We start from the raw sequence: 25,353 nt of genomic DNA on the forward strand, positions 1-25,353 counted from the left end.
AGAGAAATTGGGATTCAGGCAAGCTAGCCATTTTGGAAAAAAAGTTGATAAATATGGCTTTAAGGGCAAGATGCTCAAATGCTAACCCTGGAAGCACCTTAGAGAAAGGAATGTTGATTATATTGTGAGGTATGTCGAGAAAGGACACGTGACTTATTGGTAAGAAGGAAATTGCCAGGTCAACATTAGGCTGAAGATTTTTGAAGGAAAAACTACACATACATGTATAATTATGAAAAGCTATAAATTATTCCTTGTACCTTCACTTGTACCTTGAGTTCTGTAGCAAGTTGACTTTTTAAAAGTTTTCATTGCCTGACAATATTGCTACCTTATATATTTTTTCTTTTTTTTATTGTGCTTTATGTTCTAGGGTACATGTGCATCACATGCAGGTTTGTTACATAGGTACACATGTGCCATATTGGTGTGCTGCTACCTTATATTTTTGCCGGAAACAATCAGTGAAAGTAAGAGCTAAATTAAGAGCAAAGGAAGAAGAGAAATAAAAAGAAGGGGTGGGGGAGAGAGACGATGTCACTCTATTATGTCCAAAGAAGTACTTTAAAACTAGCTAATTTTAATTAAATTCATGAAGAAACTTGTTTTTTATTACATCATAAAGGAAATAAGAAAATACACTTTGCAACTTAAATCTATGTTTCAGAAGGTAATAGGGAAAATTATGACAAGTAGTAAACAAAATTTATAGCTAACGTTAAATACAGTCACCCTAAAGAACTGCAGCCGTGAGTACAGATAATTTACTTCCTGAGTACACAAACTGCATTTGCAGTTCTCTTCTCTGATTACGTAAAACGAAACGTAAATTATTTCCATGCTGCTCCACACATCTCTCTCAACCCCTTCCAGTTTGTATTCTAAAACTCTCCACTGAGTTTAAGTGCAGCTAGAGCTCACGCAGAGTTTGCATGCATGCTGGGCTGTAGAAATACTGCACCCATTTCTAACCCTGTAAGGATCAGTTTTCAAGTCAATACATTTTCTCATTCACTACTTGCACCCATCCCTGTACCCAAGATATCTAAGAAAACTGCAAGTTCTCTGTGCCGCACAAATACTTTCTCTTTCTTCTCACTCACTGTTAATTAATTACCATTCTTGGGATGCCCTTCTTTGCTTAAACAGACAAAAATTCAAATCTTCAATCCTGTAACATTTAATGCATTTTATCAAAAAGTTATTGTAAATTTGAGGATTTCTCTCACACTTCCCGGAATGTATACAAATAAAGCATGCATCTAAGCACCATATTTTTATATGTGATCTATGTTATTATGGCCAGATTTATTTATTATTTTAATTTTTTTTTTTTTTTGAGACCAAGACTTGTTTTGTCACCCAGGCCCAAGACAGTGGTGCCATCTGGGCTCACTGCAACCTCTGCCTCCCAGACTCAGGAGATTCTCCTGCCTTAGCCTCCTGAGTAGCTGAGACTATCAGTGCGTGCCACCATACCCAACTAATTTTTGTATTTTTAGTAGAGATGGGGTTTTGCCATGTTGGCCAGGCTAGTCTCAAGTGATTCACCAGCTTCGGCCTCCCAAAGTGCTGGGATTACGGGCATGCCTGACTACGCCAGACCTGAGATTTATTCATTCATCAAACCTTCACTGTGTGACTGACATGGAGCTGGAGATAGTCTAGGCATTTTGGTCATGAACATGAATAAGACTCCAAAGGTGTTCACAGTCCAAGAGGCGGGCACACAAACCAACAACTGTAGAACATTGTTGACATGGCCCACACAGAAATCCACACAGGGTATCGTGGCAGTACCCACTAGAATTATCCTCTGTGAGGATAAAGAAGTTGTCTGTTTTGTGCACTGCTGGTTTTGCAATCTCCTAAAATGAGTGATGACTACTCTCTTCTGGATTGTCCTTATTATGATTCATTCAACCACAAGAGATGGAGGTTTCAGGAAACCAGGGTTAGAAACAGACCAGCTGGTTGGGCTTTACTGACCCCTGTTGCCTACACAACTCAGGGCTCAGTAATACTCACAATGAATCAGGCTGCTCCTGCTTTCTGCCTGAAGGTCAGAGGCTTGATTTTATTGAGGCCTCAGAAAAAGTTTGGTTTACTCGGTAGATGGGGTGGAATAGAAAAGTGTGGGGAAGAGATGGTGAGCGCCTCTGCCTGTAGCAAGGCTTTGCCTGCCTGAGCAGGAGACCATTTCTAGGATTATGGGCAAATTTCTTTCCTCATCAGAAACACTAACAGGCCAGTTTCTATCATTTTCTAAAAAAAAAAAAAAAAAAACCACCGTCAAGCAAATTCAATTTAATTTGCAAACAAATAGGATTTATACACAGGAATTTGCAGATTCTACATGTTCTGATTTTTGTACAACTCCAGCATCTTTTCCATAAGAGATTTTTGGTGGAGATGCCAGCAAGTCTTATAATTTTCCCATGATTATCTTATGACATCACTACACTTCCTGGTGCCTGGTGCACTGCAAGGCACCTGGATGCCCAGTAGGTGCATGATGTTGAATGACAGTGCCAAGGCTGACCATACACTGGTATAAGTGATGGGTGCATTAGCAAGAGATTGGGGAATGGTAGAAATTGGCTAGGTGACAAAGAGGGGAGTTTCACGAACATTTCAGGAAGAGGCAGCAGCGTGAGCAAGAGCTCTGAGTTGAGGCAGCATAGACACGGAGGAAATTATAAGTAGTTTCATGGGAGAGGGATGTAGAAGTTGATGAAGGGATAGACAAAGTTAGATTGCAGGAACCATTATGTGTCAGATTCAATTCACTGCAGCAGATATTTATTCTGGGGTCAGACTCCAATTGGTACATATGCATTAGTGGCATCCTGAAGGCCAGGAGGCAAAACATGACAATTGACAGAAATAGGAAGAGTTTCCGCGTGATGAAATGACCAGTTTGTAGCCTGAGGCAGCAGGCTTTTGGAGACAAATTACACATTTTCCTTGGCAATATGATGCCAAGAGGACAAAACTTAGGCCAAGAAATCCACCCTGTTCTCTGGAAGAGTAATGGCTGGAATATTGTTAATTTGGCATCAATTCCAGACTTAAGAATAAGGTCTGAAGTGCAGCTGCTCCATTCTATCATTTAGCTAATGGAAGCTTGAGGATTTGCCAGACATTGTTTCTGGGTCTTACGCAATTTCAGAGCTGCTTCATGTTGATGCTGTGGTCATGGCCTCTAGGAAGATGCCACACCAAAGAAGGGGAGACACAGTCCCAAGTTGTACCTGGGTGAGAAGCTGAACACCTGCTCCGAGGTCAGGTTCTCTGAGAAAGCAGTGGGAAGGACAGAGGTCAAGTTCCTCCCAGGATGCAAAAGCAGTGACTGATAGCTCCCGACAACACACAGGCTTTTTTGTGTTTATTCATTCATCTACTGAGCAGATATTAATTAGGTGCCAAGCATTTTTAAGGTATAGTTCTAGGTTCAGGGCTCAGGGGATGCAGCAGTGAGCAAAACACAAGCAACCTCTGATTCTGTGAGGGGAGGCTGAGAATATACAAATAAATATCAGCTATTTCAGATAGAGGAAAGCTCTGTAAAGAAAACAAAGCAGGATAACAGGATAGAGAATGACCAAGAAAAAAGAAAAGATGCTATTCTACTGGCTTGAACAGTTGTTGAACAGTGTTTCTTTATTATAGAATATAAATGAAAGTGGAAATGAACAGTCTTCACCTCTCTGGGTTGTAAAGGGAATTAAAAGGAATGTGTTTATGAAAGACTTAGCTATCTATCTAAAATGCAATAAGCATCACTAATCAGTTGCTTACATTTTTACTGCCAGTTTTTAATGAGGATGAGGATATTCTAGAGGTTAAGCTCTCTTAACAGTAGTCAGGAGAACTGGCTTCAAAGCCTGCCAAATGTTCTGTGTTTGGATTCTGGTTCTACCCTGAAAACCCATGTAACCTGAGTCAGTTACTTTATCTCTATGAGCTTCTGTTTTCTTACCAATAAAACGGAATAATAATAGTACCTTCTTTGTCAAGTTGTTGGAAGGATTATTGAGATTACACATCAAAAGGGCTTGATTCAGTGACTGGCACAGAATAGATACTCAATATAAGTTACCTGTTAACATGTTAATATTTTTGGAAAATTTTCCTAACATTAAAATCAACCTTCTAGGGTTATAATTGTTTCTGAATAATAATACACGATTTTTTCTCTCTTACCATCACTTGTTGGAGGAGGTAGAGTAGAATGCTGGTTGAGGGTACAAATTGGCAGGGATGCCGTGTGTGTTAGCTACTCAGTTATATAGTTTCTTGAAGGCATCTCTTTTTACTATTTGAAGACAATAATATGATAGGAAAAAAACAGAAGTTGTATTTAGTTAAATTAATTAACCTATTCTGGCTGTAGAAAGTAGATTGTCTCAGCCAGGTGTGGTGTCTCATGCCTGTAATCCCAGCACTCTGGGAGTCCGAGGCAGGTGGATCACGAGGTCAGGAGTCCAAGACCAGCCTGGACTTGGTGAAGATGGTGAAACCCCATCTCTTCTAAAATACAAAGATTAGCCGGGTGTGGTGGCAGGTGCCTGTAATCCCAGCTTCTCAAGAGGCTGAGGCAGACAATTGCTAGAACATGGAAGGTGGAGATTGCAGTGAGCCGAGATCACGCCACTGCATTCCAGCCTGGGTGACACAGTGAGACTCCATCTCAAAAAAAAAAAAAAAGGAAGAAAGTAGATTGTCTCTTGCTTTATGTCTCTGTGTCCTCTGCTAGAATGTGAATCCTCATGACAAAGAATCCTTCTTATTCATGTGTATCTATAATACCTAAGATAGTGCCTGGCAGAGTTATGTGCTTGGAAGATAGGGCTACCTGTGAAAAAATTCACAGAAAAAGACTAAAGACTATCATACTGCATCATAGAATGAAACTAATTCATGACCATGGCAATACCTCCATCCCTTCCTTTGCAGAAGCTTTGTGGGTGGTTTCCTTTTGGGAAAATCAGGCCAAATTCATCTCTACCCTTGGTGCAGCCACTCTGCCTCTACAGCCCCTTCACCAAGGCAGCATGCCATGGTTGCTGAGCTTCTATTTGGAAGGTACATCAAGAGCATCTTTGAAGAGAATGCGCATCCCTGTATTGAATGATGACCTTAGTAACAGGAAAATTTTGATCCCTCTAACTGTTTACTTGAGTCTAAAAACATTTATTTCCTTTAGTGCTTTAGAAAATGAAATTTCAAAGCTAATGTCTGCTCAATTTAATTAAATGCAGGACAGAAATATGAGATGGCCTTTGCCAAATGAACCAAAAAAGGACTGGTGAAGGGAAGAAGAAGAAGAAGGGGAAGAAGAAGAAGAAGAAGAAGAAGAAGAAGAAGAAGAAGAAGAAGAAGAAGAAGAAGAAGAAGGAGGAGGAGGAGGAGGAGGAGGAGGAGGAGGAGGAGGAGGAGGAGGAGGAGGAGGAGGAGGAGGAGGAGGAGGAGGAGAAGAGAAGGAGAAGGAGAAGGAGAAGGAGAAGGAGAAGGAATAAGGAAGAGGAGGAGGAAGAGAAGGAGGAGGAGGAGAAGAAGAAGAAGAAGAGGAAGAAGAGGAAGAAGAGGAAGAAGAAGAGGAAGAAGAGGAAGAGGAAGAAGAAGAAGAGGAGGAGGAGGAGGAAGAAGTAGTATTGGCATAGCAATTGATTTATGGCTTTAAAAACATTCTGAAGATACATTGGATTTCAAAGTGCATGTAGATACAGTCATCAAGTACAAAATGTGTGAAAGGAACACTGAATTAAATTCTGTAGCAAATTGATATTATTCTTCCAGACAGCAAAGGGAAAGTTGTACAAAGAAAGGAAGAAACAGATGAAAGCATGAAGGAGGACATGTAATGCAATATACAAGGTAGGTATAGCCTGATGATTATACCAAGTACATCCCTAATGAAAGCTTGTTAAATAAGTGAATGAATAAGAAGCATGGCTTATAGGATTGATTATGCAAGAGATTCAATATTAAATGTAACATCTTAAGGGTTTATTTAATAATTAATAAAAGAGATTGGGTTTGGAGTAAGGATTTTAACTGTCTTAAGTCAATGTAATTAGTTCAAGGCAAAATGTCTCTTGTTTTCACACTTGATGTCTATTTGAAATTTGGCTGCATATAATGATTAAAACGAAAGATCTCACATTTTGATTCAAATTGCTGTGTGGAACGATAGCAACAATCAACATGGATAAGCCTAGAGGCCAATACAGAATTAAGGATGAGCCACCACAACATTCTCTTTTCTCCAGCAGAGGCAGGAGAGCTCTAATTCCCAGGCTTCATTTGCACATGCTGTTATTCACAGATGAATAAAGTGTGCCACTTTGTTAGTCACCCCCTGGGTCCATAGCACATAAGCACAGACAGGAAATGGTCCAAAAACCATTGGCATCTAACCCATGATACATTATGTTACTAGATATCTGGCATGAAAATTGGCTAAACCTCATCAGGCAGTTGCCAAATGTCATTTAACAAAGCAGTCCCTATCCAGGACCTCTATGTGACTATACTGATAATATTGTCACTAGAGGTGAAGAGACACAGTCCCTAAAGAAACTCATCATTAGAAATAAACATGGCAGCTCACCAAAAAGCAAAACCAACATGATGAAATTAAAGAGGAGCTTTTCAGTAAACCAGTGTGTTTGTGTAGGTTGCATGTGTGTGAGTCAACGCGTTCAAATGTGAAAGTCTTTATTCCATTAAGTAATAGAGATGATATATTTTTCTCTTAACTGCCTAAAGTAGTGACTAGGCTTCGTCAACATCATAAATAAAACAAATACTCATTCTTGCTTGTGGTCTTCAGATCACAGTGTCCAAGGCTGCTTGGGTTTTGTCCTTTCTTCTAACGATTTTGGAAAAACTGAGTGAAGATTTCTCCTTAGCCTGGCTTCTTTGTAAGTAGAAATATCCCCTACTACCTTCCAAGCATGAAGTCAAATGTGAGTTTTTAAAGATAAGTGAAGGAGTTCTTTTGATGAACTTTTTTCTTTACAAAGTCTTTTTAGAGCAATCACACACAGACACACACAAACACACACACACACACACAAAATTATCAGCTCTATCACCATAATACCCCCTTTATATTTCCAACCTTGATTTCTCACTTCAACTCCAAATTTCCAAATTATCATCTAATATTAGGCAATTCAAAATGAAATGTGTCCAATGTTGGGCTCATTGTCACTCTACCCTTAGAAATGTTTACCTCACTCCGACTTCTTGTCATGAATGGCACAGATATGAGTCCAGTCACAATCCAGCCAAGACCCTGAGACATTAGACTCTTCAGTATCCTTCAACTTCCACACAAGTTCTGTTAAATACTCATGTTGTTGCAAATTCACCAAATTGTATACATTAAATACGTGCAGCTTTTTGTATATCAATGCTTCAATAAAACTGTTTATGAAAACCAGTTAATGTTGATCTTATCTACAAAAATGACTCTTTTTTCAGTGTCTTCTTAGCCACACTAACTGTTATTGCTTTAGCCAGAAGTCAGCATTTTCTGGGTAGTGGCAAAAAATACACATTGGTCTTTCTTGCTCACCCCATCTTACTGCAATCTAATCCATCCGCCATCCTCGTGCTGCATGGAGCCTTCAAAATACACATCTGTTCATATCTAGCCACTCCTGAAGACCCTCCAGTTTAACAAGAAAGGGACAGAAAGTAAATGAGAAAAACTAGTGTCTTTGCTCCTAGAATTAACATATAAATATAATGCATTTCTAATTTGAACCCAAAAAAGATTTTTTGAATTGAATCAAATGATGCTGATGTTCATAATGGGATAAAAAGGGCTGGAGAAAATGTTGAAAAACAGAGAGGGATATTCTTTATCTAATACTAGAAAGTACTATACATCTGCTATTAAACAACATGGTATAGCAATAGAAAAAAAAATCAAAGAAACAGAATTGAGACTAGAAATAGATCAAAGAGTAGTGGTCCCCAACATTTTTGGCACCATGGACTGGTTTTGTGGAAGACAATTTTTTCATGTTGGTTCGGGGTGGTTTGGGGGTGACTCAAATCCATTACATTTACTGTGCACTTTATTTTGATTATTATTACGTTGCACTAGATAATGAAATAATTATACAACCTACCATAATGTAGAATCAGTAGGAGCCCTCAGCTTGTTCTCCCGTAATGGTCCCCTCTGTGGGTGATGGGAGACAGTAACGGATCATCAGGCATTAGATTATCATAAAGTGTACACTTTTAGATCCCTCAAATGCACAGCTCACAACAGGGTTCGTGATCCTATGAGAATCTAATGCCGCTGCCAATCAGACAGGAGGTGGAGCTCAGGCGGTAATGCAAGTTATAGGGAGTGGCTGTAAACACAGACGAGGCTTTGCTCATTCACCCTCCACTCACTTCCTGCTATGTGGCCCTGTTCCTAACAGGCCACAGACCAGCAGAAGTCCATGTCCCAGGTGTTGGCAATTCCTGTCTTAGAACATAGAACTTAGTGTATGATGGCCAGGTGTGGTGGCTCACACATGTAATTCCAGAACTTTGGGAGGCCAAGGTTGGTGGATCACTTAAGGTTGGGAGTTTCAGACCTGTATTGCCAACATAGTAAAACCCAGTCTCTACTAAAAAGACAAAATATTAGCCAGGCATGGTGGTGCACACATGTAATCCCAGTTACTCAGGAGGCTGAGGCAGGAGAATCACTTGAACCCAAGAGGCAGAGGTTGCAGTGAGCCAAGATTGCACAATACAGCCTGGGAGACAGCAAGACTTTATCTCAAGCAAAAAACAAAAAATAAAAGAAGAACTTAGCATATGATAACAGTTTTATTTAAATTCAGTGGAGGGAAAATGTGGTTTATTTAATAGATAGTATTGGTCCAATGGACTGTTTAACTAGAAAAAAAATGAAACCAGATCCCTGGTTTACATTATATAATACAAAAACAAATACCACATGGATTAGAAACTTAATCATGTATATAAAACCTTAAAATCCTGCAAGAATATCTAAGTAATCACATGGAAGACCTTCTTAACCACAACTGGAAACCCTAATAGTGTAAGCAAAAAGATACCAGATAAAGTTAGATCTTTTGTATGGCAAAATATGCTACTAACAAAATCATAGACTTTGAATAAATATTACTATTGCAGAGGATAGAAAAGAGCTCTCAAAAATTAGCAAAAATAAAAAAATAAAAACAAGACGGACAAACAAAAGAGGCTATTTCTAGAAGATCAAATTGAAATGGTAAAGAAATATACTTTTAAAAAGATGTTCTTATGTAATCATCAGATGGCATTTTACACACAGTGGACTGCCCCAGACAGATGTGAGCCATGGAATCAAAGGAAATTATTTTGGAATTTTAAGGATTACCCTATTGGATTTCTGACTTGCATGGGGTCTGTAACTCCTTTCTTTTGGCCAATTTATCCTATTTGGAATGGGTGTATTTATCCAATGGCTGCACCTCTGTTGTATTCTGGAAGTAACTAACTTGCTTTGATTATACAGGCTCATAGACAGAAGAGACTTGCCTTGTCTCAGATGAGACTATGGACTGTGGACTTTTGAGTTAATGCTGCAATGAGTTAAGACTTTGGGGGACTTTTGGGAAGGCATGATTGGTTTTGGAACGTGAGAAGGACATGAGATTTGGGAGGGGCTGGGGTGGAATGATATGGTTTGGCTCTGTGTCCCCACCAAACCTCACCTCGAATTGTAATCCCCATAATCCCTACATATCAAAGGGAGGACCAGGTGGAGTCAATTGGATCATGGGCGCAGTTTCCCCATGCTGTCCTCATGATAGTGAATGAGTTCTCATGAGATGTGATTGTTTTATAAGTGTCTGTCATTTCCCCTGTTGGACTCACCTTGTCCTGGTGCCCTGTGACAAAGGTGCCTGCTTCTCCTTTACCTTCCACCATGATTGTAAGTTTTCTGAGGCCTCCCCAGCAATACAGAACTGTGAGTCAATTAAACCTCTTTCCTTGATAAATTACCCAGTCTCAGCTATTTGTTCATGGCAGTGTGAGAATAGACAATAAATCCTGAGAAAAACATGAGAGGTTGCTGACACTGATTACCTTGAGAAAGTAGTTTAGTAATGACAATGAAGAGGCAAAGGTGGAATCAAATAAGGAAAGCCTGCATATGACCACTTTTAGTCATATGAAAATTATATATCTATACATAAAGAGTAGGAAAAAAAGTTGCAAGTTACCAATGGCTCTTCAGTACCTTTGAACAATGATTTTTTTAAATTAAAATTTGTTTGCCATTCAATACCTTTCACAATGCAGCCATTGCTACATATTGCTACTTCCAGCCACAAGCCACATATCGCTACATTTTACAAACATCTTCGTGCTTTATCCATAGGAACATTTTTGTGTTCTCATAACACAGCCCATTATCTAATCCTCTCTTTTGGATTTGCTGTTATATCTGAAAAGATTCCCTTTTTAATTACCTAATAAATTTCTACTCGTCCCACAAATGCGAGCCCAAGTTTTACCTCCTCCAGGTATCCACCCACTCTCCCCGTATCTTCCTTGTCTCTCCTCTGCATTGGCCCCTACTAGACAGTACTGTAATTATTGCTGTCCCCATCTTTCCTCTCCAAGTCTCTATTAGCTGGGATTCTTGGAAGAAGGGACTCTCTCTTATTTATTACTATATCCCTGATCATTATTTAATTTTCCCACTACCTCCCCCAACACAAGCATTCCCCGAGATGATTCTAGGTAACTTTACGGAACAAACATCCCTTTACAATCTGATTACTTGCTGGAGATAGGTTGATCTTATTGAGTCCACACAATAAGCAGAACTCAAGTCACACAATTATAGCAACATTCCATGTGTCAAGGGTGGCATTTATGCTTATTTTGTGTAAATTGTGGGAAACAGGCAAATTAATCAAGGTTTGACTTCAGCTGGTTGTGGACAGACCACATGGAATGAAATCAGTATATATTAAATAAGATAAACATTGAAGATAAACAACATCATTGACTTCATACTATTATTCATGGTCATCATCTAAGCACAAAAGTGAAGTGATTTTCTAATTGTGTTTATGAACACCTTGATACGAAGAGTCCTTTCCTACATTATTTTTAGTTGTATCTTGCTTTTCAAAAAGAGTCACTAATTAATCACCATCTACTGTGGTATCTCAAAAATACAGAGTTGAATAACTATGGCAATTAAATACCCTCATGACCATTACCCTACCTGAGAACTATACTATGACCTTTAGCCATTTTAGTTAAAAGAGCTGTATAACTCCTGAAAAATCAATACTGCCCACCACACATTGGCATGAGCTACTGGGTAAACAGTTGTGTGTGGAGTTATTTGCCTTTCCAGGTTATTTGCCCAAGCAAAAACCTGTTTTAGGAGTATTAGAGCAAACATTTAGGAGGGCAAATGGAGAAGGTATTTGGGTGTTTCATTCTTGTAAGCAATCTGTTAAAAATGCAAGATAAAAGAAAGGAAAATCTTTGGTTCCTAGGGTGGGAAAATCTGTAATTGACTAAAATTTCCCTACCTTCCTCCCTATGTGTTTAGAACTCAAATTTGTGGTCACTCACAACTTAGTGAATTGGATGGTCCTCGAAAGTTCCTGGTCAGCTTTGGCCAAATGCCTGCATTCTTGTCATTTGGCACAATTTAAGGAGGAGCCAAAACTGAACCAGTCATAATCTTCCACAAGGCTCCATTAGAAAAGTCACATTACAATGCATTAGCGATGACTAAGCTCCATACATCACATTAAAATTCCCTAGGCAGCCATTGTTTCCTCACTTCAGAATGAATAACAGAAATGACATTTCACAACTAACAACCTGAGTTTATTATCTCTAGAGAACCAGCACAGAAACTACCAGAGGGGATATGCAACATCAGCCAGTCATTTTCAGGAGTTCCTCACCATAGATTACTAATATTTCATTCACTACGCCTATGTCTTTAGGCATATTTCACGGATTTGTATGCAGAGGTAAAGCCCGACTAAAATGTAAAGAATCTGCATTGCAGAAACATAAACATTAGATCTAGGAGGTATTTTAGCACTTATTTAATCTAATCTCTTCATTATATAAATGGGAAAACACACCAAAACAAAACAAAAACCAAACAAAACAAAAAGGAGATGTGGAGACGTTCAACGATCTGCTCAAATTTTAAGGCAATTGAAGGCAAAGCCAGAAATGAAACCCAGGTCTCCCAAATCCTAACCTGATTCTCTTTGCATATGCCTGCCTGCTTCTACTCAACTGCAAAACAACCTCTTTAGCTTCAATTTACAGGTCCATCACTGTCCTTTCACTCATCCATAATGACTCCATTTACTGTGTTTCCTGTTGACTTTGCTTTATATTTATTTCTATCATTTCCTGCTTTGATTATTTCTGGAGGGTCTACCATGAAGATGATGAAGTAGTAAGATGGAAGAAAGTCATATGTTATTCCGTGTAACAATTACAAATCTCAGACTGAACTCCAGGAATTCTCAGGCAATTCTGGACGTGTGATTGTTGCCCATTCATTCTAAAAATGTGTCTTCACCAAAAAGTTGGTTTTTTAAAAATAAGTTTGGAAAACTATAATTTCATCTAGAAGAAATTAATGTCCTGCTGTAAATACATTGGTTTAACTTTAACTCAGAATTTCCCAAATATATTTGAATATGGAAACTCTTCTTGTGTGTACCTAAGTTTCTGAAACAACTAACCTTCCACAAAACAAACATTAGTAAGTTGCTTTATCACAGTGAGCAATGGGGTGTGGGCCAATATCTCCTCCTTCAATACTTTGTTTTACTAAAAAGAATTTACAAAATGTTTCCTGTAGGCAGCTCATTGTGTGGTTGAAGTGGGTATGGGGAAAGGAAAGGAAGAAGGAGATATAAGAAGTTAAAAATGACTCTGGATTTCTTGAGTTTATAATTGTATTGGGTATAAACAAGACATGCAACAAGTAAGCAAAACCCTAAGGCAGTAAATAATTCAGTGTCCAGTATCTCCATAAGGTACAGATGAAGGCACTGGGATTTTTCATTTGAACTTAACTGGAACAAAGCATATTTTAAATTAGATCCTGAAGGACATACAGAAATGAAAGTGCCTGGCACAAGGTTGACCAATGCATATTTGCTTAACAAATGAAGGACATTCTGGGTTAGGGAACAGCACAAACAATATCTTGAAGTCAAATGGAATGAAACATGTTATTCATGGGAATGTAGAACCTAGGGTGTCTGGGACAGGAGTGAGGGTGAGCATTGGCTCCAGGGGATGGGAAATTAAGATCAGAGAGGGGCCGGGCACAGTGGCTCACATCTGTGATCCCAGCATTTTGGGAGACTGAGGCAGCAGGATCATTTGAAGTCAGGAGCAAAATAAAGATTGAAGTGGAGGAATTTAAGCAGAATGTAAAAATCGTTATGCTAATGAGAACTCCAGAATCTTCCCAAAATCATTTTTTTTTTATTTTTATTTTTTGGGTTTTTGTTTTGTTTTGTTTTGTTTTGCTTTGTTTTTCCTTTTCCTCCCTAGCATCTTACAACCTGCCTGGGCATGAAATAGGAATTTAAAAAATGTTAGTTAATTAAAATAACAAATGAGCACGAAGAAAAGAAGCACAGTGGAGAAGAACTGGAGAATTTCTGTTTGGGAAGTAAAATGACACAAGCAGTCTTCTTCAAAAACATTTCTGGTTGGTGATGTCTGATGGGAGTTGAATTGTGAGATGCTTCAGACAGCATGCAGCAGTTAGAAGACAAAGTTTGGAGTTTAGGACAAACACCTTCCCTGGAGTAGATAAATTTGAAATGCATTTTGAAAGAAGAATCAATAAGCCTGAGGAACAATGAAATAAAAGGGACAATGGAAAAACAGCATCCAAGTTTAGACTTAAGATAGTGGTAGGGTCAGTCACAGAGAAAGGAAAATTCTAAGAGGGAATAGGATTCATAGAGGGATTCTATGTTGGGAAATAATGACAAATATCCAAAGGGAGATGTTCTGTCACCTAATGGTGGCGTAGGGAAGGCACAACTACTCAAATAGCTACTCTCACATCTTAGCCTATTTCCCAAATGATATATGGATATGATTATTATCATCCCCATTGTGCAGACGAGAAAAGTGAGTGGCAGAGATATCAGATGTTTGCTTTAAAATACACTCACTCAACAGGGAGTATGGCTAAGACTTTAATTCCTACAATATTTACAATATTGCATTTCAGGAGATACAGAATTGAATTACAAAGTCTGGTCAGAGACAGAGTATTGAAATTTACCCATATGCATATGAGAGTTGAAGTAGCAAAATAATGCTTATTCCTTGAGCATTTAACCAAGTTTGATGGGTGTTCATTAGGTGTCTGGTCTGTGCTTGGCTCTGTGGCAAAATGAGGCAATGCAAAGATGGTAAACACAGGGTCAATGACATCTAGGGAAAGCTAGGAGGAAGAAAGAGGAATCCATAAACAAACTGCAGTAATAAAAATCAAGAACTCCTGCTTCATAAGTATCTACTACAGGCAAGACAGAGAATAGTCTCCTGAAAAGAAATGTGTGCATGAGAAAGAACAACGTTCAGACATCAGAGCTGGCAGAGAGATGACTTGATTAGAGGTGACAAATGTCACAGATAACCAGGGAAAGAGAACTTATAAAGTTTCCCCTTCTCAATACTTAACACAAACCAAGAGTTGAAAACCAGGCTCCATCATACCTCTCATTCATCCAATTTGCCAGTTTCTACCGAGACCAGACACTTGCTGGAGTCTTGAATTGAGTGTGGGACTTTAGTACTTAAAATGGATATGCCCAGAGGAGAAGAAACAAATAAGGCACAGGGATTTAAGGATAAAAGCCTGAGTCATAAAGTTTTTCAAATACATTCAAATGGCAGAGACTCTTCCTACCTGTTTCTCTCTCCTTCGAACAGAACTGGAGGAATCCACTTCACATAGTACCATAGGCAGAATATTTCGGCCTGTATTTCCAGGCTTCTCTCCCACTAAACCTGGACACAGTACACACATGTTACATCCATGATCTCATTTGCTGTCCCTGGAGCATGTACTGATAATCACCGCCTACCAAAATCATGCATCCCATCGTAGCTTTGCTCAAATACCACCTCCCCCATGAAGCCTTCCCTGAACAACTTGGCCTGAAATGGCCTCTCCCTTCCTGGGCTCTATGGCAATTTATGTTTTTGGAAGGCGCTTGTCCCTCATTGGTCTGTTTCGTGACTTCTCATGAATAAATAAATAAATAAATACAGACATATACATAAAATGATGAATTTATTAAAATACATTAAAATATTTCAAACACTAAAAATACCAGTACAGTATGTGAACCATAATACTCTCACTTTAGATTGCTTTCCCTTGCCCTCCCTTACTGCTTTTTGTCTATATTATTTACTTACTCTTTGAAGTTTTAAGTTTTCTGAAAGTTTTCCTTGCCTTCAGAAAACTTAAAACTTTAAGCGTTGTTTTAAAAAAGCCTAATATTCATCAAAGCCTTGAGCTTAGAGACTCAATAAATATTTGATGAATGAATGAATGCATTAAGTAAAAATAAATTTAAAGTAAAATACATATCTTTAATTTGCACATTTATTCCTTTATGCCTGGGTACACTCATTGTGATACACGCTGAACCCCCCAGGTGTGAGGGATATAGGTACAAGCAAAACAGTAAAAAATCCCTGCCCACAGAGCCTGCAAACTGGAGGAAGGAGCTACAATATGCAAATGGAGGAGTAAAATATTTGTCAGAGTGGTAGGTGCTGGGAAGAATAATAAACAGGGAAGACAGATAAGGAGTGGGGCCTCCTTATCTGTATATGGGGAGGAGGAAGGTATGTGATTTTTCAAGATCACCAGGGAAGACCTCAGAGACAAGTAATCTTTCAGAGTGTTAAAGACGTTACTGAGAAAGCCTAGCACACATCTGAAGGAAAGATACTCCCAAGAGAGGAAATAGCAAGTGTCAAGGCTCAAGTCAGGATTGTGCTTTGGATGGTCTAACTTATTGCAAAGTACACAATGTAGCAGAATGAACAAGGGCTGGAGTAGAAGGAAATAAAGTTAGACTATTGGGGAGTGTATTCATTTCCCAGGGCTGCCGTAGAAAATTACAACCAACTGGATGGTTTAAAACTACAGAATTTCCTGGCCAACATGGTGAAACCCTGTCTCTACTAAAAATACAAAAATTAGCCAGGCGTGGTGGCACAATTCTATAATCCCAGCTACTCAGGAGGCTGAGGCAGGATAATCACATGCACTCAGGAGGTGGAGGTAGCAGTGAGCCGAGATGGTGCCACTGCACTCCAGCCTGGGCAACAGAGCAAGACTCCATCTCAAAAACAAAACTACAGAATTATCAGAAGTGTGAAATCAAGAGGTCAACGGGGGGATTCTTGAGGAAGTTCACAGGGAGAATCTATCTCATGCTGCCAATCTTTGTTGTTCCTTGGCTTGTAGATACATTACTCCAATCTCTGCCTCCATCTTCACATCTCCTTCTTTGCTGTGTTTCTGTATCTTCTCCTTTTCTGTCTCTTACAAGGAGATTGCCACTGGATTTAGAGCCCATCCTAATCCATTAGGATCTCATCTCAATTCTTACCCTAATTATATCGGTAAAGACTTAATCCCAAATAAAGTCACATTAGGAGACTCTGGGTGGGCATGGATTTTGGAGTGATGCTAATCAATCCACTACAGGGAATAAGGGTGAAGCAGCCAGAGCAGTTAAGAGACCATTCAGATGTCAATAATCCATCAGAGGCATCGTCTGGTGACACAGAAGTGCTTCTATTTCAGATTTTCAAATAGAGCCAATGAGATTTATTAACACATTGGATTATTGCCTCTTGAGTTTTTCTTCTTCACCACTTTAGAAATAAGAGAAGCATTGGTTTTTGGAAGAGAAAGGGCTATGTGGTAGCCCAGTGATTGTTATTGCCTACTTGAGTCGGCTGTGAACAGAGGATAAACTGAGATGAAGGTTTATAACCGTTGTATGTTAGCAGGGAAGTAGGGTACCTTTCCAGTTTTACTGTTTGGTATTTCTTATTAAAAATACCCATAGCGTAATACATTTTGCTGCAATTCAAATAGAGCAAAGTTTTGAAGATAAATTGTTCTGAAGATAGGAAATACATTTATGTGGCAGAGATGAATAAATGTGTTGAATTTCTCATGCAAACTTTAGTACTGTAACAACTCTATATTTTGATTCACTCTATCTATTTGAGTGAAAATATTTCTTTTTAGGGCAGGAAACTGATCTCACCTATCTAAAAGCAAAGCAAAGACTTACATCTTAAAGAGTTTAAGGAGTTGAGCTCAGCCTGAAAAACGACGATGTTGCTAGGTATGAACTTCTGAGTTCTCTGGTGTCAATTTAAGCTGAAATCTTGATTTACTTCCCACGTCATAACTTCTGGGAGACAAGGCATGCAGGGAGAATGAAGGAAATGAAACACTATAAATTATCCCATTTATGATATCAGATTCTCAAGCAAATATCTTGATATTCAGTACAATAAAAAAAGAATACCTCTCTTTTAACAGCTGTCTCTCCATAGACCTTTCCCATTGATTCAACAATGATCTCTTCCTATATATGATCTAAAGAATATTCTCCTATTTCCTAAGAGTAGTATTCAAAGACCTTCCATCTAGCTGTAATGCTTTCTCTACCTTCCACAGTTACTAACACAATGCCCTAAACATAAGGGCTCAGGTAAGCATTAAGTATGTTGAATGGAACGAATGAGAAGTTACTGATTTTTTTTTTTTTTTAATTACAGTGAAGGCAGCGTCTGTATCAAATGACCAGGGAATTGACAACAATCTTAATTGTCATACCTCTACCTTGAAATTGAATTAAAAAACACTTGATTGTTATCTAACAGAGGGAAACACATTGTCTAGAAAATACAGGCTTACAAAAACCTAGGTTACAAAGTACAACATTGATCTTATACCTAACACTCAAGAGCTGAGATCACGCCACTGCACTCCAGCCTTGGCAACAAGAGTGAAACTCCGTCTCAGAAAAAGAAAAGCAAGTATTGTAGAGGCATGTCAGATAATTCACTAATAAAAACATTTCTAGATTTTGTGAATTTTTTTGTATTTGTCAATTTTTAAAAGAATTTGTAATTTATGGGATTTTTGTCATTTTGAAAGATTATTTTCATACCTAATCAAAACAGTTACTATTAATAGGTTGAAGTCTTTGCTGGTTGTTTTTTATTTCAAACATGGCTGTGACAAAGGACAGATTTTGGTGGCACTGGTATTAGCTTTCTATGTAACATTCAGCTTCCCCCTGTGCAATAGTTTAATAAGATCATTGCCCACTGATACCAGGATGATTTTCCTACATATTCATTTGGCTGATGGAACTCTGATGGCTGTGCTAAAACAGGGGCATTTGCTATTATTGATTTTTCCTTCCAGGAATTCAAACTAAATGTTAATAAAGACGGAGATCTGGTGTCAGATGAGGCATCAGATGAGGCATTTGCACAATAAAACTACTGCAAAGTAGTGATCTGATGTGGATCATACTGTTGGCCTGTTTTATCTGACTTCTCCTTAGCTCTGAAAAGGGTGAAATGCCAAAGCGCCTGGAAGGGGAAATCACCAACTTGTAATGTATCATGGTCTTTAATTGTGAGGATTGCATTGTCATTATCATATAGGGGAAGAATTCTGGAGACTCTCCCTTAAACCTGATGCCATAGAGAAACTATTTTTGAATCCCAAATCCTTTTCAGGTGAAAGTTTTAAGTTATTTATTCATTTATTTAATTTTTTGAGATAGAGTCTTGCTCTGTTGCCCAGGTTGGAGTGCACTGGTGTGATCTCGGCTCACTGCAACCTCTGCTTCCGGGGTCCAAGTGATTCTCCTGCCTCAGCCTCCCAAGCATCTGGGACTACAGGTGCGCACCACCACACCTGGCTAATTTTTGTATCTTTAGTAGAGACGGAGTTTCACCGTGTTGGCCAGGCTGGTCTCGAACTCCTGACCTCAGGTGATCCGCCTGCCTCGGCCCCCCAAAGTGCTGGGTTTACATGTGTGAGCCACCATGCCCAGCCTTAAGTGATGTGTTTAAAAATGCAAGTAAGCAAGCGTTTCCAAAGTGCCAACAGAGCAATATGCTGTGTACTGAAAATGTGCTATTCTCAACCTTTTTCTTTCACAGAAGAGTCAATAAATCAGCATCCTAATAGCAATAATGTCAGGGATGCAGGAGCCCAGGAGAGTCAGAGTTGACACTATTTTAAAGTCAACTCTATCTCAAAACTAGTAAGGCACATTTATTGCCAGTCACATGGTCATAAGATATTTACTACTCAGGAAACAATATAAAGATACCTACAAGGACAAACTCCTACAACAACAGAAAGTCCAGATGTCTCAATACTCATAACAATATATGCTTTCAGGATAATTATAGTTATGCTTTGATGCATTTACACATTAAAATGTCAGGAATAGTTTTCTTTAAATCAATAAAATGATAAGTCTTGTCATGCTGTCAGCCCACCTACACACAGGCATAGCTTAAGCTTAGTTTACCTTTACATAGACAAGATCCCTATATAAGAAAAACTTGAAACAAAGACGGTGCGTTCCTCCACTTGCTGTCTGAGGACACCCTATTCTGTAATGGAGGAGCTTTCAATAAAGCTCAATTTCTTCTCACTGTACTTTGCAATTTGCCTTGAATTCCTTTCTGCACTAGATCCAAAAACCTTCTCTTGGGGTCTAGATCAAGACTCCTTTTTCTGCTAACAATAACTTATATTCATATAGCTAATATTATTAGTCCATTCTCACACTGCTATAAAGATACTACCTGAGACTGGGAAATTTGTAAAAGAAAGAGATTTAATTGACTCACAGTTTGCCATGGCTGGGGAGGTCTCAGGAAACTTACAATTATGGTAGAAGGCGAAGGGGAAGAAAAAACCTTCTTCACATGGTGGCAGGAGAGAGAACAAGAGAGGAACAAACAATTATAAAACCAACAGATCTCATGAGAATTCGTTCACTATCCCGAGAACAGCATGGGGGAAACTGCCCCCATGATCCAATCACCTCCCACCAGGTCTCTCCCTCAACACCTGGAGATTACAATTCAAGATGCGATTTAGGTGGGGACACAGAGCCAAACCATATCATTAATGCAATTTATAAAGCATTTTTTTAAACAAGTGTACACATTCAAAAAGAACAGTCCTGTTTAACCCTCATTCTGTAAACAGGGCACCATTTCCTTAGTCTAATCTCTCTAAGTGGAAGTAGAGAATCCATAAACAGTTGGGTCTGCTGGTATAAATATTTATTCTAAACACCAAGTGTGTGAGTATGTATGGCTCCAGTGGGCTGGAAATTAACTTAGTATTTTATGAAATAGCGAAACTATTGGGTGTGATAAGTGACATAAATTATGCGTTGAGATAATTTATGTGCAAATTACCAAGCAATTAATGTACACAGATATCTTTCTTATTTCTTCTGTTGTTCATTACATTGGACGTACCTGTAAAAGCTTATAGACATGTTTTTGTTTTAGGGAAAAATCTAGGTGAAGAAGAAAACAAATAATAAAATAAATAATAAATAATGCATAGAACTGCACTGCCACTTGATTTACACAAGATCAGGCTACATTATTGTGGCTGCCATTAAAAAGAAAAATCACCATTTTTTTCTCTGGGCTTAATACAATCTGTTTACCACTGAGATGGGTATATTAGATGTGTTATCTGATTTTACCCTCACAGCAAACTTATGTACAGATGAAGAAATACAAAGTAGAGGAATTAGAATAACTTGCCCAAGGCCAAACAATGATTAACTAGTTAAGCCTGCAGGTTCAACAAGGTACTAGAATACAAGGCATGGAAGAAAAATGGTCCATGAATATGCTGCTGGTTTCTCACTCAACCTCACTTCTGAGTTTTGTAGGGGCATTGCCACATTCCAATGACTTCCTAAGTTCATTGTGTCCAAAATTAAACTCAGAGTTTTTAAAATGATCCCTTTAATCTTGTGACCCCCAAATCTATTTAATATTTCACATGCCTAGACTCCCACATTCAAATTTCTAATTACCTGTGATAGCTCTTCCAAGGTGACACAGGCACCTCAAATCAATGTTAAGCAAATTGATCATTTTCTTCATGCCTGCCTCACCTCCAAAATTCTCAGTCACTAGCACTGCCCTCCATCTAGCCACCCAAGCTAGAACTTGGGGTGTCCTTTCTGACTTTCCCCCTCTATATCACTTCCCCTATCAGTCAGTCACCTCCTTTATATCTCTCTGGAGATAGATGCAACAAGTAGACAGCCAAGTGGACAGCTTGGAAAAAGAGACAGACTCCCCAAGGCAGGCAACTACAAATATGCGCTGGTGGAACTCTTCCATGGTAGGATCAATGTCCTGTAGAATGCCTGCCACAGCAGCATCTCTGCTCTGCTGATAAGGGACTTTCATAGACCTCCTGGCTGCTGGGAGGAACATAGAAACTTCTAGGTTGCCTACTGCTCCAGTCAATTGCCTACCTGCCACAGGTAACTTTAAATGTTACAAATAACAAATAAACCCCAAACAGAAAACCTTTCTTGCTGCTTTCTTAGGACTTTGCTATTTCACTCCTCAATGCCCCCACCATGTGAATACACTCTCCCACACATTCCCTATTTTATTCAATTTCTTCGCAGCTACTCTGATTTGGTAAAGCAGGTGTTTTCTTACTTTACAGCAATGATTCTCAATCTTGTTTGCACATGAGAATCACCTGGTGGTTATTTTTAAAATTTATGAGACCTTGGGCCCCACCCCAGAGCAATTAACTCATAATCTTTGAGGCGTGTATTATTTCATCAGTCTTTAATTAAAGCTCCCCAAATGATTCCAGTTGCTAGCCAGAGTTGAGAGTCACCACCCATAAGACTGAATGAACCGAGGCTATGGCTTAATGTGACAGTTAGTGCCCATAAATATGGAAAATTATAAGTTGTCAGCTTACAATTTAAAAAATTTTAAAAAAGTGAGCTCACCACCCACTGTGTTCACCACTGCCTCAATTTACATGCAAAGCAAGTACAGAAAAATGCACACCTGTATGTCATGAAGTGCTAAATTGAATGGCTGCAAGTAGTAATAACTTCTGTGATGGGAAGAACAAGCTCCTTATCATAACGCCACAATTTGGATCTAAGGGCATGAGCCTGTTGGGGCCACTGAGGACTATGAAACCCCAGCTAGTGTAAATTGTTACTTTGTAGCCCAAGAGAAGTGATAACCAGAGAAATTTTCATTTCAGGAACCGGCTCAGTATTTTCTATAATTTCCTGGCTCAGTGTTTTCTGTAATGACTCTGTCATCTCCTCAACTGCTTTCCCACATCCTCATACATGTGATGCTCAATTTCTTATTGTGCTTCTTTATTCTATGCTTCATCAATTTCCCTGTATCTCTTACATCTTCCTCCATCACCTGGGTAGATTTAACTGCCTAGTCAGTCCTACTTCAGGTATTCTCAGAGAAATACAGTCCATGAATATGCTACTGTTTTTTTACTTAACCTCACTTCTGAGTTTTGTAGGGGCATTGTTACATTCCAATGACTTCCTAAATTCGTTGTGTCCAAAATAAAACTCAAAAGAGTTTTTCAACGATCCCTTTAATCTGTGACCCCCAAGTCTATTTAATCTCTCAAATGCCCACTCCAACATTCAAATATCTAATTACCTGGGATGGCTCATCCAAGGATACACAGCCACCTCAAATCAACGTGTCCAAAAGCAAAGTAATCATTTTCTGCATGCCTATTTCACCTCCAACAGTCTCAGTCACTAGCACTGCCCTCCATCTAGTCAACCAAGCTAGAACTTGGGGTGTCTTTCTTGACATTCCCCCTCTACATCACTTCCTCTTATCAGCGAACCAGTAAGTGCTACAGATCTCAACTCTTTTATATCTCTGCTACTATCCTCTTCAGCACTCCTGTCCCTGCCCTCTCACATGAACTTCTCCAGTGCCCCAAGCTCCTAGTATTGTCTTTCTCAAACCAATTGGCTATACAACTGCCAGGGTGTAAAAGGTAAAGTTGTCTGACTGTCCTCTTAACTTCAGTGTCTCTCTAGGGCAGGATAAAGTCCTTTCTCTTCAGGTGGCCACGGGCCTCTCTACAGACTGTCATCTGCCTTATTCTCCACTTACAACTCTCTACTCTCCGCATAGAACTCAATTCCCCAGAAGTAACATTTTGTTTGTTGCTCCTCTCCAACATGCTTTATAACCTGTGACTGTGGCCTTCTGCTTTTTGCTTGGCTAACTCCTGCCCATCACCAAAGACTCATTTCTGTTATATTCTCTTCCAGAAAATGGCACCTTGTTTCCATTGACTTACAGGTTCTTTGCTTTTTGAAATATTCAGTGCAATTTTCTATCATTAGATTTATAGCATTGTATTATAATTAATCATTCTTCTCTGTAAGCTGAGTGTCTTGAATTCAGTGAATGTACTCTGCATCCTCAGCACTGAGACAGAGCCTGGCACTCCAAAAATGAATGAATTCCTTCAGTGAACTCAGTATCTGATGCTTCCACAGTACTTACTAACTTCTATTGGGTTTACTGTGTCCTTCCTCTGCCTCTGCAACTAGATCATTAACTCCTGGAGATCTGTCAAAGGCTGGGTCTTTGTTTCTTTAGTGTTAGCCAAATTGACTGACAATGAATAGGTGTTGTATCAGTGACAATGAAAAGAAAGGAGGAAAAGAAGGAAGGAAGGGCGGTCCAATTTCTATATAGTTGTTCAGTGCAATTTAAAACTTTAAACATTAAAAATTCAAGTAAAATTTGTAATGTTATCCTTCTCTATTCAAGCAAATAAAAAACAAAGATTCCTAACATTTCAAGAGATAGTTACATCTTCAGATTGCTGACTGTTAATAGAATATTTGTTTTATAATATTCTAGCACTGGATCATTATAAGATTCTGAAAATGATCATTAATTTAAATGATAAAAAATGGAAAGAAGCAGTTCCCTTTACATATATGAATGGATAGAGACATACTAGAGTGACTAGTAAGGAAAGCTGGAACTTCTGTTGTACATAAATATAGCATGAGTCATTTATCTTTTTAGTTCAAGCACAGAATTGTTGAAATTATGGCATTAATTGATGCAAAATCCCAAACATCAATGATGGGCCATTCAATAACAGGAGGTATATTTAAAAGTTTGTCTCTATAGATTTTTAAACAGTAGTTATTCTTAAAATTCCAAAACAAAGAGCACAATTACTAAGAGGTATTAATTGACAGTAAAAATACAGCTAACATTATTAGAGCTTGAGGCAAAAAAAAAAACAACCCCCCACCCAAATCCAAAGCCTCTATTTTGCACTTATGAATATTAGAAAAATGTTATTCCTTTGTTCCTTCTGTATTATCTCTCCTTATGTCAAGATAAGTCGCTAATAACTGTAGCTTTCTTTGGACTCTCTTATCCTACTCAGTAGCTTTTAAAAAATATAACATTCTATTTAGAAATTTTAAAAAAACCCTGTTTTTCAGTTTTCTTTGTAGGTGGAAGTGAAATACAATCTAGAGAATCCCTCTGCAATCTCCCACAATAGAGTTGAGTAGGAGGGTAACTCATTAGGAATTAGCAGATGTCAGCACCTGTTGTAAGGAATTAGGCTCTGTGAGCCAAAACTCCTTTGGCTGAGAATATACCCCAGCAGGTCCTAGAGACTGAGAGTTAGAGTAAGGGATTTGGGTTGGAAGGAAGTTAAGAGGTCTCTTTGAGATTGGTGAAGTCAAGCTGCCATTGGGCTCAGAAAATGACTCTCCAAAACCTGGCTCTTCAGCGTGCTGAGTGCTTTCAAAATGGAAAGACCATAGAAATAAGCCTAAGAACCAAGGTCTCTCTCTGACTTTCCCCTACCTCCCTGTCTCTCAGATCCTCTTTCCAGAATCACTGGGAGGGACTCTGTCTGAAATTTTCTTATCTAAGGAAGATTCTTTCTAAAGAAATCCAATTGTCTTAAGGCCCCCTCCCTAGGAACCCCATCAATAACCAGGAAGGATCACACCAAGGAAGAAGAAAAGAGACTGGAAGTCATCACCATGCCCAGACAGTCTTCTCAGCTATTCTTCTAATGGCAGCTCCCAGAGGTTACCTGGGGAACTTTACCTGCATAATAAGACAACCTGTGTTCTGCCCCTCACCTTCCGT

At 38.8% G+C, this 25,353-nt stretch overlaps 1 protein-coding gene across 4 annotated transcripts in view; it reads right to left on the reverse strand.

Moving 5' to 3' along the window:
- RAB27B (RAB27B, member RAS oncogene family) overlaps window positions 1–25,353 on the reverse strand; it is a 166,501-nt gene that overhangs the window by 109,786 nt on the left and 31,362 nt on the right. Inside the window, exons 3-5 of one of the 4 annotated variants that reach the window (XM_065533784.2) lie at window positions 19,996–20,064; window positions 17,397–17,519; window positions 14,978–15,078 (exon numbers count right to left, since the gene is read on the reverse strand). The exons of 2 other annotated variants lie outside the window; for them this stretch is intronic. The gene's annotated coding sequence lies outside the window, so the exon portion shown is untranslated. Of the gene's footprint in view, window positions 1–14,977; window positions 15,079–17,396; window positions 17,520–19,995; window positions 20,068–25,353 lie in introns of all 4 variants that reach the window. One more of the 4 variants, XM_065533783.2, reaches the window with a different exon arrangement.

Source organism: Macaca fascicularis, chromosome 18 (assembly GCF_037993035.2).
Source record: "Macaca fascicularis isolate 582-1 chromosome 18, T2T-MFA8v1.1".
NCBI lineage: Eukaryota > Metazoa > Chordata > Mammalia > Primates > Cercopithecidae > Macaca > Macaca fascicularis.